Source organism: Vulpes vulpes, unplaced genomic scaffold (genome assembly GCF_048418805.1).
Source record: "Vulpes vulpes isolate BD-2025 unplaced genomic scaffold, VulVul3 u000000678, whole genome shotgun sequence".
NCBI classification, from domain to species: domain Eukaryota; kingdom Metazoa; phylum Chordata; class Mammalia; order Carnivora; family Canidae; genus Vulpes; species Vulpes vulpes.
The window spans coordinates 473,409-483,456 of NW_027325803.1; positions in this window are offsets into that span (position 1 = coordinate 473,409).

A 10,048-nucleotide genomic window follows, 5' to 3' on the forward strand; every position below is an offset into this window, starting at 1 on the left:
GGTGCACAATACAAAATCAATTTATAGAAGCCCATTGCATTTCTATACACTAATAATGAAGCAACAGAAAGAGAAATTAAGAAAACAACTTCATTTACAACTGTACTAAAAACAACAAGACACCCAGAAATAAACCTAACCAAGTAGTGAAACACCTGTACTCTGAAAACTATAAAACATTGATGAAATAAATTAAAGATGACACAAACAAATGGAAAGATATTCCATGCTCATGGATTGGAAGAACAAATATTGTCAAAATGTCCATTCTACCCAAAGTAATCTACAGATTTAATGCAATCCCTATCAAAACACCAACAGCATTTTTTCACAGTAAAACAATTCTAAAATTAATATGGAACTGTGAAAGACCCTGAGTAGCCAAAGCGATCTTGAAAACGAAAAGCAAAGCAGGAGGCATCATGGCTCCAGATTTCAAGTTATAGTACAAAGTTGTGTAGTCAAAATAGTATGGTGCTGGCACAAAAATAGACACATAAATCAATGGATAGGATAGAAAGCCCAGAAACAAACCCACAATTATATGGTTGAGTAATATTTGACAAAGGAGGCAAGAATATGCTGTGGAAAAAAGACAATATCTTCAACAAATGGTACCGGGGAAACTGGACAGCTACATGCAAAAGAATGAAACTGGGCTGTTTTCCTACACCATACACAAAAATAAATTAAAAATAGATTAAGGACCTACATGCGAGACCTGAAACCATAAAAACTCTAGGGGAGAGCACAGGTGGTTATTTCTCTGACATCAGCCATTGCAACATTTTTCTCAATATGTCTCCTGGGACAAAGGAAACCAAAGAAAAACTATTGGGACTACATCAAAATAAAAAGCTTCTGCACAGCAGAGGAAACAATCAACAAAACTAAAAGACAACCTATTGCATAGGAGAGGATATTTGCAAATGACACATTCAATAAGGGGTGAATATCCAAAATATATAAAGAACTGATAAAACTCAACACCAAAAAAAAACAAATAATCCAGTTTAAAAATGGACAGAAGACATGAACAGATATTTCTCCAAAGAAGACATATGATGGCCAACAGACACATGAAAAGATGTTCAGCATCCTTCATCATCTGGGAAATGCAAATCAAAACTGCAGTAAGATATCACCTCACACCTGTCAGAATGGCTAAAATAAAAAACACAAGAAAGAAGTGTCAGGGAGGATGTGGAGAAAAAAGAACCCTCATGCATTGCTGGTGGAAATGCAGACTGGTGCAGCCACTGTGGAAGACAGTATGGAGGTTCTTCAAAAAATAGAAATCCCTATGACCCAGTAATCACAGTACCAGGCATTTAGCCAAAGGATATAAAAATGCTAATTCAAAAGGATACACGCAACCCTATATTTATCGCAGCATTATTATTTTTTAATTATTTATTTACTTAACTAATGTCTACAATCAACGTGAGGCCAAACTTACAAACCTGAGATCAAGAGTCACATGTCCCCCAAACTGAGCCAGCCAGGTGCCCCTACAGCATTATTTACAGTAGTCAAGACATGAAAGCAACCTAAGTGTCCATCGGTGGATGAATGGATAAAGATGTGATATATATATATATATATATATATATATATATATATATATATATAATGGAATATTATTCAGTCATAAGAAAGAATGAAATCTTGCCATTTGCAACAACATGACTGGTTCTAGAGAGTATAAAGCTAAGTGAAATAAGTCAGAGAGGGACCAATACCACATGATTTCACTTATATGTGGAATTTAAGAAACAAAATAAATGAACAAGAGGGTAAAGGAGACAAAATAAACAAAAACAGACTCTAAGGGACCTGGGTGGCTCAGTGGTTGAGCATCTGCCTTTGGCTAAGGTCATGGTCCCAGTTCCTGGGATGGAGTACCGCAGCAGGCACCCCACAGGGAGCCTGCTTATCCCTCTGCCTGTGTCTCTGCCTTTCTCTGTGTGTCTTGCATAAATAAATAAAAATCTTAAAAAAAAAAACAAACAAAACAAAACAGACTCTTAACTATAGAGAACAAACAGATGGTTACCAGAGAGGAGATGGGTGAAACAGGTGAAGGGGATTAAGAGTACACTTATCATGATGAGCACTGAGTAATGCATAGAATTGTTGAATCACTATATTTTACACCTGCAACTAATATTAACACAGTATGTTAACTGTGTTAACTGGAATTAAAATTAAAGTTAAAATTTTTTTAATTCAGGAAAACAAAAACCTTCCTTAGATAATTGTAACGTTTCTTGTCATCTTCATTGTCTTTTTTCAGTGTGAGGCTTCCCCGGTTTTTGGTATGACAAGTAATCTACTGAAACCTTCACAGCTGATGGTGACTTGGTACCTCGTCTGGCTGTAGAGTGGGCCAAATAGTCTCTTAGGAATTTCATTGTTTTTTTTTTTTTAAAGATTTTATTTATTTACTCATGAGAAATACAGGAGGAGCAGGCAGCAGGAGAAGCAGGCTCCCCACAAGGAGCCTGATGTGGGACTCGATCCTGACCCCAGGATCAGGCCCTGAGCCAAAGGCAGATGCTCAACCACTGAGCCACCCAGGAGTCCCAGGAATTTCATTGTTATAAAATATTCCTCTTTTCCTCGTAATACTTCTTAAAGTCTTTCTTTTTAAAAGATTGATTGATTGAGGGCAGCCCAGGTGGCTCAGGGGTTTAGCGCCACCTTCAGCCCAGGGTGTGATCCTGGAGACTGGGATCCAGTCCCACATCAGGCTCCCTGCATGGAGCCTGCTTCTCCCTCTGCCTGTGTCTCTGCCTCTCTCTCTGTGTGTGTATTCTCATGAATAAATAAAATCTTTAAAAAAAAAAAAAGATTGATTGATTGATGAAAAGAGAGAGAGTATGTGCATACATGTGCACTCAGCAGGGGGAGAGGGAGAGAAAGAATCCCAAGCAGACTCCCCACTGAGCACAGAGCCCACACAGGGTTTGATCCCATGACCCTGAGATCATGACCTGAACTGAAATCAAGGGTCAAATGCCCAGCCAACTGAGCAACCCAGGCGCCCCAAAGTCTTTATTTCTAATATTAATGTGTCCATATCAGCTTTCTTTGGTTAACATTTGTAGACATGCTGCTCTATAAACTTTCTTTTTTTTTTTAAAGATTTTTATTTATTTATTTATTTTTATTTATTTTTGATTTTTATTTATTTATTTTAAAAAGATTTTATTTATTTATTCTAGAGAGAGGCAGAAACACAGGCAAAGGGAGAAGCAGGCTCCTTGCAGGGGCCCGATGTGGGACTCGATCCCAGGACGCTGGGATCATAAGCTGAGCCAAAAGTAGGCGCTCAACCACTGAGACACCCAGATGTCCCTATTTATTTATGTAAAAGAGAGACAGGAGAAAGCATGAGCCGGGGAAGCCGCAGAGAGAGAAGCAGGCTCCCCTCTGAGCAGGGAGCCTGATGTGGGGCTCTTTTTTGAGTTCTAACTATTCATAAAGATTGATGTTTTATAGCTTTCTTTCACAGAGGTCTTCCAAAAACCGAAGTGAAATTTGAATTTCTTTTTAATGGAATGAGCCTATTCTATCTCACAATTACCATATCAATCCATTGGATCCTTTATTTTATCCAAAACATATCCTTTCACAAAGATGGCATTGAAGGTGAAGAGGGAAGTCCCTGCTCCTCCCAAAGCCAAAGCCAAAGCCAAAGCAAAGGCTTTGAAGGCCAAGAAAGCAATGCTGCAAGGTGTCCACAGTCAAGAAGAAGAAGAAGAAGAAGAAGAAGGAGGAGGAGGAGGAGGAGAGGGAGGAGGAGGAGGAGAGGGAGGAGGAGGAGGAGGAGGAGATCTGCACATCACCTACCTTCCAGTGCGATGGGCCAAGACACTGTGTCTCTGAAGGCAGCCCAATTATACTAGAAAGAGAGTCTCCAGGAGGAACAAGCTTGACCACTATGCCTTCAAACTACCCCCTGCCTATGGAGTCAGCTATGAAGAAAATAGACAACACACTTGTGTTCATTGTGGATTCAAGGTCCACAAGTACCAGGTCAAACAGGCTGTGAAGGAGATGATGTGGCCAAGGTCAACATCCTGATCAGGCCCAATGGAGAGAAGAAGACATATATTTATCTGGCTCCTGACTATGATGCTTTGGATGTTGCCAACAGAATTGGGATCATCTAAACTGAGTCCAGCTGGCTAAATCTAAATATAAATGTGATCACCATCCAAAAATAAATAAAACATATCATTGGACTTGAGTGATCTTTTTTTCCTAGATCTTAAAATATTTTGCTATTCCATCTCCTACCTACTATTTCATCATTACTCATCAATTATTTCCAATCATATTTATATGAAAGAGAGGGAGACTAAAATAATAAGAAAACAGAAGAATGATGGAGATGCCTGGAAGACTGATTTGATAGTGACATGAATCATTCCTATTCCATCATCCTTCAGTTTTCTTACTGTTTCGTCCAAAGCATTAGATCATCTTTTAAGAAAATGTAAAAGAAGTCTGGAGACATTAACTTTGTACCTTTTTTTTTTTAGCTTCCATTTCACACAGATGAGAATTCAGAATATTTCATTTTCCTACAAAGAAGAAGAAGAAGAAAATGAACAGAAGAAGACATTTCACACTTAATCCAGGAATCAGTAGATAAATGCAATGTGATGGACGGCAGCTCTCCAGACTGTAATGATGATGGTAAAATTATCGTATAAGCAAAGTTGCAGACTCTGTGTCTTCAGGTGAGGACATCCTAGATGAATTTTCCCAAATTCAAGAATTATCTCCATTTTCCTGGGGGACCAGGGAGGAGGAAACCAAAGAGCAGTGGTTCTTTTCCCAGGCTCTTGTTCTTGCTCTGTTACACAGAGATCTGTGACTGAGCCATTCTTTGTCAAGGCGTACGATAGGTTATGCCCTGCCAGATGGGACAGGGATGGCTCTCGAGGTGAGGAGACTATCCAAATGTTCATTTCCTGAGTGCTGGCTTTCGCCCAGCTTACCTGCCACCTCTCCTTGAGCCTTGGGGCTCTTGAAGCTGTGGTTTTCCTCTGGGTTGGGTGGTGACTCAGTGGCCAGGGCTCACCCTGCAAATGATCTTTTTCCCTGAGCCTCACTGACCACCCTGAGGAGAAGGCAGCTGTGGTTTCCCCTGAAGCAGCAACCACAAACTGCCAAGCCCACTCCACCTACCCTCCATTTCCCACTCCACCCCTCAATGCCCTAGCCCTAACCTCAGGGTGTCAACTGTAAAAGAACTGAAGGCCCTACATTCATAGGCAGTGGTGTTTTTAATGGGCTTAGCCTTTCACAGCATGAGTGTAGAAGACATACGCACTAAATAGATGGAGAGAATGAGATCAAAAATTTTTTTTAAAGATTTTATTTATTTATTCATGAGAGACACAGAGAGAGGCAGAGACACAGGCAGAGGGAGAAGCAGGCTCCATGCAGGGAGCCGGATACGGGACTCAATCCCCAGACCCTGGGATCATGCCCTGAGTTGAAAGCAGACACTCAACCGCTGAACCACTCAGGTGTCCCTCAGGAGTTTCTTTCAAAGTAGTTCATTCATTCATTCATTCAATCATTCATTCAGCACTCCTCAAAAGTGCACTAAAAAGCAGGACAGTAGGCACAGAGATGCAATGTCCATGTTCCCCTTCAGAGAAAGACTTGGTGCCCAAGAGAGGTGAAAGGTCAGGGTGGGGCAGTGGCAGACGATGGGTCTGGTCTCAGCTACCTGGAGGGGAGAAAACAAGGGGCCAGCAGGGAGCAGGTACAGAATCATGAGCTTGATATACCATTGAGTCATAAAATGTCAAGGCAGTCAGCTATAAGACTCTTTTCTGCTCCTGCACCAGATCAAGAGAGAAGTGAGGTCCCTGGCAGAAGTACTTTCCTAAGATCCCACAGTGACTTAGGAGCAGAGCGGGGGGCCCCCAAAGTATGGATTATTGTTCCTAAAGATCAACCTTGGAGGGATCCCTGGGTGGCGCAGCGGTTTGGCGCCTGCCTTTGGCCCAGGGCGCGATCCTGGAGACCCGGGATCGAATCCCATGTCGGGCTCCTGGTGCATGGAGCCTGCTTCTCCCTCTGCCTATGTCTCTGCCTCTCCCTCTGTGTGACTATCATAAATAAATAAAAATTAAAAAAAAAAAAAAAAAAGATCAACCTTGGGAAAAAAAAAAAAAGATCAGCCTTGGGCAGAGGGGCAGACCACACGGCCCCCAAGGCCAGCTGAGGACTCTTGGAGAAGGTCCAGGGAGACAGAAGGAGGGGACAGAAAGAAATCCTTCCTAATTATCTGACTTATCTAGCTCTGAGACCTCTCCTAGGGCTGATAAGAGATGAGAGTGGTTAAAAGTCAGCCTCCTCTCCCAACTGGCCCTAGACGACTGCCTAGAGGAGATGTCCATCGCTAAGAACAGGGCAGCAGCTGCAACAAGCCAGCCTTCTGGAACCCCTGGAAATCATGTTGAAGAAATGCTGACCTGGTGAGGGACAGGAGTGAAGAGTCCAAGGTGGGAAACAGCCAGTTCAAGGTGGTACTTTAACATTTTGATTGTGAGGTTCCTCCCTTGCCGCAGAGAAGCCATAAAAAGCGCTTTCCATTCCAGACTCCTTTGTTTTGAGCAAAGATGACTCAACACAGAGTGCACAAGGGGCCCCACAGTCCTCCACCACACAAGGAGCAGTGGGAGGGGACAGAAATGGACTGGCCACAGATTGTGGCTTTGATTCTAGTCCAGGATGGAGGGAAACCACGTCAGAGAGTTTAGCCAAGCTGCAGCTGCACCAGCTCTGCCCCTGAGACAACACTGGAGAGGGATGGAACTCAGCCACCCATGACTTCTAGGCCAAGCCCAACTCATGTGCAGTTGTAGACACTATTAAGGAAGCTAGTGAGTGGCAAGAAGTGAGGGCTCAGTCTGCAACCAGCATCAGGATTGTCTTTGACCAGATCAAGGTTTATGGTGTGACCAGGATGAGAGCTCAGTCTGTGACGGCATCAAGGGCCTCGCATCAAGGGCCCCTCCAGGTGGGGTTCAGAGCCAGGGAAGTTGTACACCGTGTCTGAAGACAAGGGGCTGCCAGCTAGTAGGGAGGGGTGAGAAGGAAACATGAGTGCTAAGACGAGGCTGGGCCTGATTGATGTCAGCTGAGTAAAAACAGGACAGGGGGTCAGAACCCCAGCTCTGCCACTACCTGGCTGTGTGATTTGGGAGGGGGGTCTCTATTTTTGTGTATGTGAAATGGGGATATTTCCTTCTGTCATGCCTGATAGTAACCATCTGAACAACCTGCAATTCCCTATTGTGCAAGTGCCATCTCCTGACCCTCACAAGAACCCTATCAGGGTCTGCCTCCCAGGAACACTTATGAGGGTGAGAATGTGCTTTATGGCACAACTGAAAAACTGGATAGAACTGTTTGCTCAGTTTTAAAGGAAGAATTGCTTCAGAGGACAGGAAACTCTCAAGAGGGAAGACCCTTATTGTTGTCATGGTTTCTCCTCATATGTCTTTTAATTAATTTTTATTTTCCCAAAGTAATACGTGCAAAGCACTTACAGAGTCAAACTGTGCTAAAGGGCTATAACAAAAATAGCACTCTCCTACCCCCCTCCATCCTGTTCTTCAAAAGCAGCCACTCCAACCCATTCTGTTATTTCCTCTGGTTCCTATCTCCTAAATAAAGTATTTATTGCTATTATTGCTATCTCCAGAGAGGTCTGATTTAGATACTGTCTCTCTGGCCTCCCTACCATGACAAGTGAAGTTCACTTACACTCTCTCTCCTCTACTTTCAATATCACAACATCACATTTCTTAATTACATTCTCAATCAGTAGTGTTCACTGCTGTTGAAGCAAAATGAATGAAGCTTTTAGAATTTCTAAAGAATGGGATGCCTGGGTGGGTCAGCAGTTGAGCGTCTGCCTTTGGCTCAGGTTGTGATCCTGGGGCCCTGGGATCGAGTCCCACACTGGGCTCCCTGCACGGAGCCTGCTTCTCCCTCTGCCTGTGTTGCTGCCTCTCTCTCTCTCTCTCTCTCTCTCTCGGTCTCTCATGAATAAATAACTAAAATCTTTTTTTAAAAAAGAATTTCTAAAGAAAAGGAAGAGTTTTATTGGAGCCTAAGTTAGGACAGCTGCCCAGGATACACAATCTTTACAAAGCAGAGAGTGCTCCAGCAAAGGAACATTTGGGGTAGGGTCATATACATTTTTTACATGAAAAGTTACAAATCATTAGACAAAGGACATTTCCAAAAGATGCAGATTTGGTTTCCAGTATATGCAGGGCTATATGACTCTAATCTTATGGGGATCAGGGAGGTTGACTGCTTTTTATTTTGTGTTCAGAATACTCCTTTTTGGTTATTTTCTTTAATGAAGATGTACAGTGTGTGCTCAGGGTAGATATAGAGTCCATGCTTGGAGGTTTTGCTCAGTCATTCTTTAACTTGGTGACATTTTTAAAGATTTTATTTATTTATAAATATTTATAAATATTGCTTCTATATATTTTTTGACCCATAGTTAAACCTTCCTACATCCTGTGAAAGCCCTACAAAATGACTGTCATTACACATTTTCACTATCAGTTCCAGTTCCTTTAAAATATTTTTTTTCCTCTGAGACACTCCTCCTGAGCCTTTGGTTCTCCTGCCTCCACCTGAACTAAAGGCTCTCTAGATCAACTACACAACTGTCATCCTGAAATTGAAATTGCTCTTTGCCATATCCTGAAACTTCTTTTTTCTTTACTTTCCTTAATGGATCTCTGTTTTTTCTGGATTCCATTTCTTTTTCTTCTTTTATGTATGCCCTTCTATGGCAGAGCACATCATCCTCCAGTAGCTTCCTGAGGAGGTTTGCTTGGAAGATAACTTTTTCAAACCTTGCATATCTGAAAATATCTATATTCTACTCTTGTGTTGTATTGATACTTTGGCTGGGTATAGAATTCTGAGTTGAAAATTATTTTCCCTCAGCATCTATAAAGCAGACTTCTAGCTTCAAATGTTGCTATTGAGGGGTTTGATGTTGGTCTTATTCCTGATTGTTTGTATAAGATCTGATGTCACTTTCTGGACTTTTCTGGGATCTACTTTCCATTTTTAAAAACAGCTTTAAAAAATATTTTATTTATTTATTCATCACACACACACACACACACACACACACACACACACACACACACAGACACAGGCAGAGACATAGGCAGAGGGAAGACAAAGTTCCCTGTGGGAAACCTGATGAGGAACTCGATCCCAGGACCCCTGGGTCATGACCTGAGCCAAAGGCAGACACTCAACCACTGAGCCACTCAGATGCTCCAGAAAACAGCTTTATTGAGGTACAATTCACACACCATCCAATTCACTCATTTAAATTAAACAATTTAATGGTTTTTAAGGTATTCATAGAGTTGTACAACTATCCACAATTGATTTTAGAATATTTTCATTACCCATAAAGAAACTACATCTATTACCAGTCACTCTCCACCTCCCCACAAATCGCTCAGCCTTAGGTAAACTCTAATCTACTTTCTCTCTATATAGACTTGCCTATTCTGGACATATATATATATAACTGGGATATATATATATATATATTTAACCGAACTGGGTTTTTCAATATTTTGACTATTATAAATATAGCTATTATGAGCATTCCTATACAAGCTTTTGTGTAGACATATATTTTCATTTCTCTTGGGGATATACCTAGGAGTAGAACTGCTATCAAATATGGTAACCTAGAGGGGAGGAGGGGCAAGATGGCGGCAGAGCAGGGTCTCCAAGTCACTTGTCCTCAACAAATTACCTAGAAAACATTCAAATCATCCTGAAAATCTACGAATTCAGCCTGAGATTTAAAGAGAGACCAGCTGGAACGCTACAGTGAGAAAAGTCCGCGCTTCTATCAAGGTAGGAAGACGGGGAAAAAGAAATAAAGACACAAAAGGCCTCCAAGGGGGAGGGGCCCCGCGAGGAGCCGGGCTGAGGCCGGGGCGAGTGTCCCCAG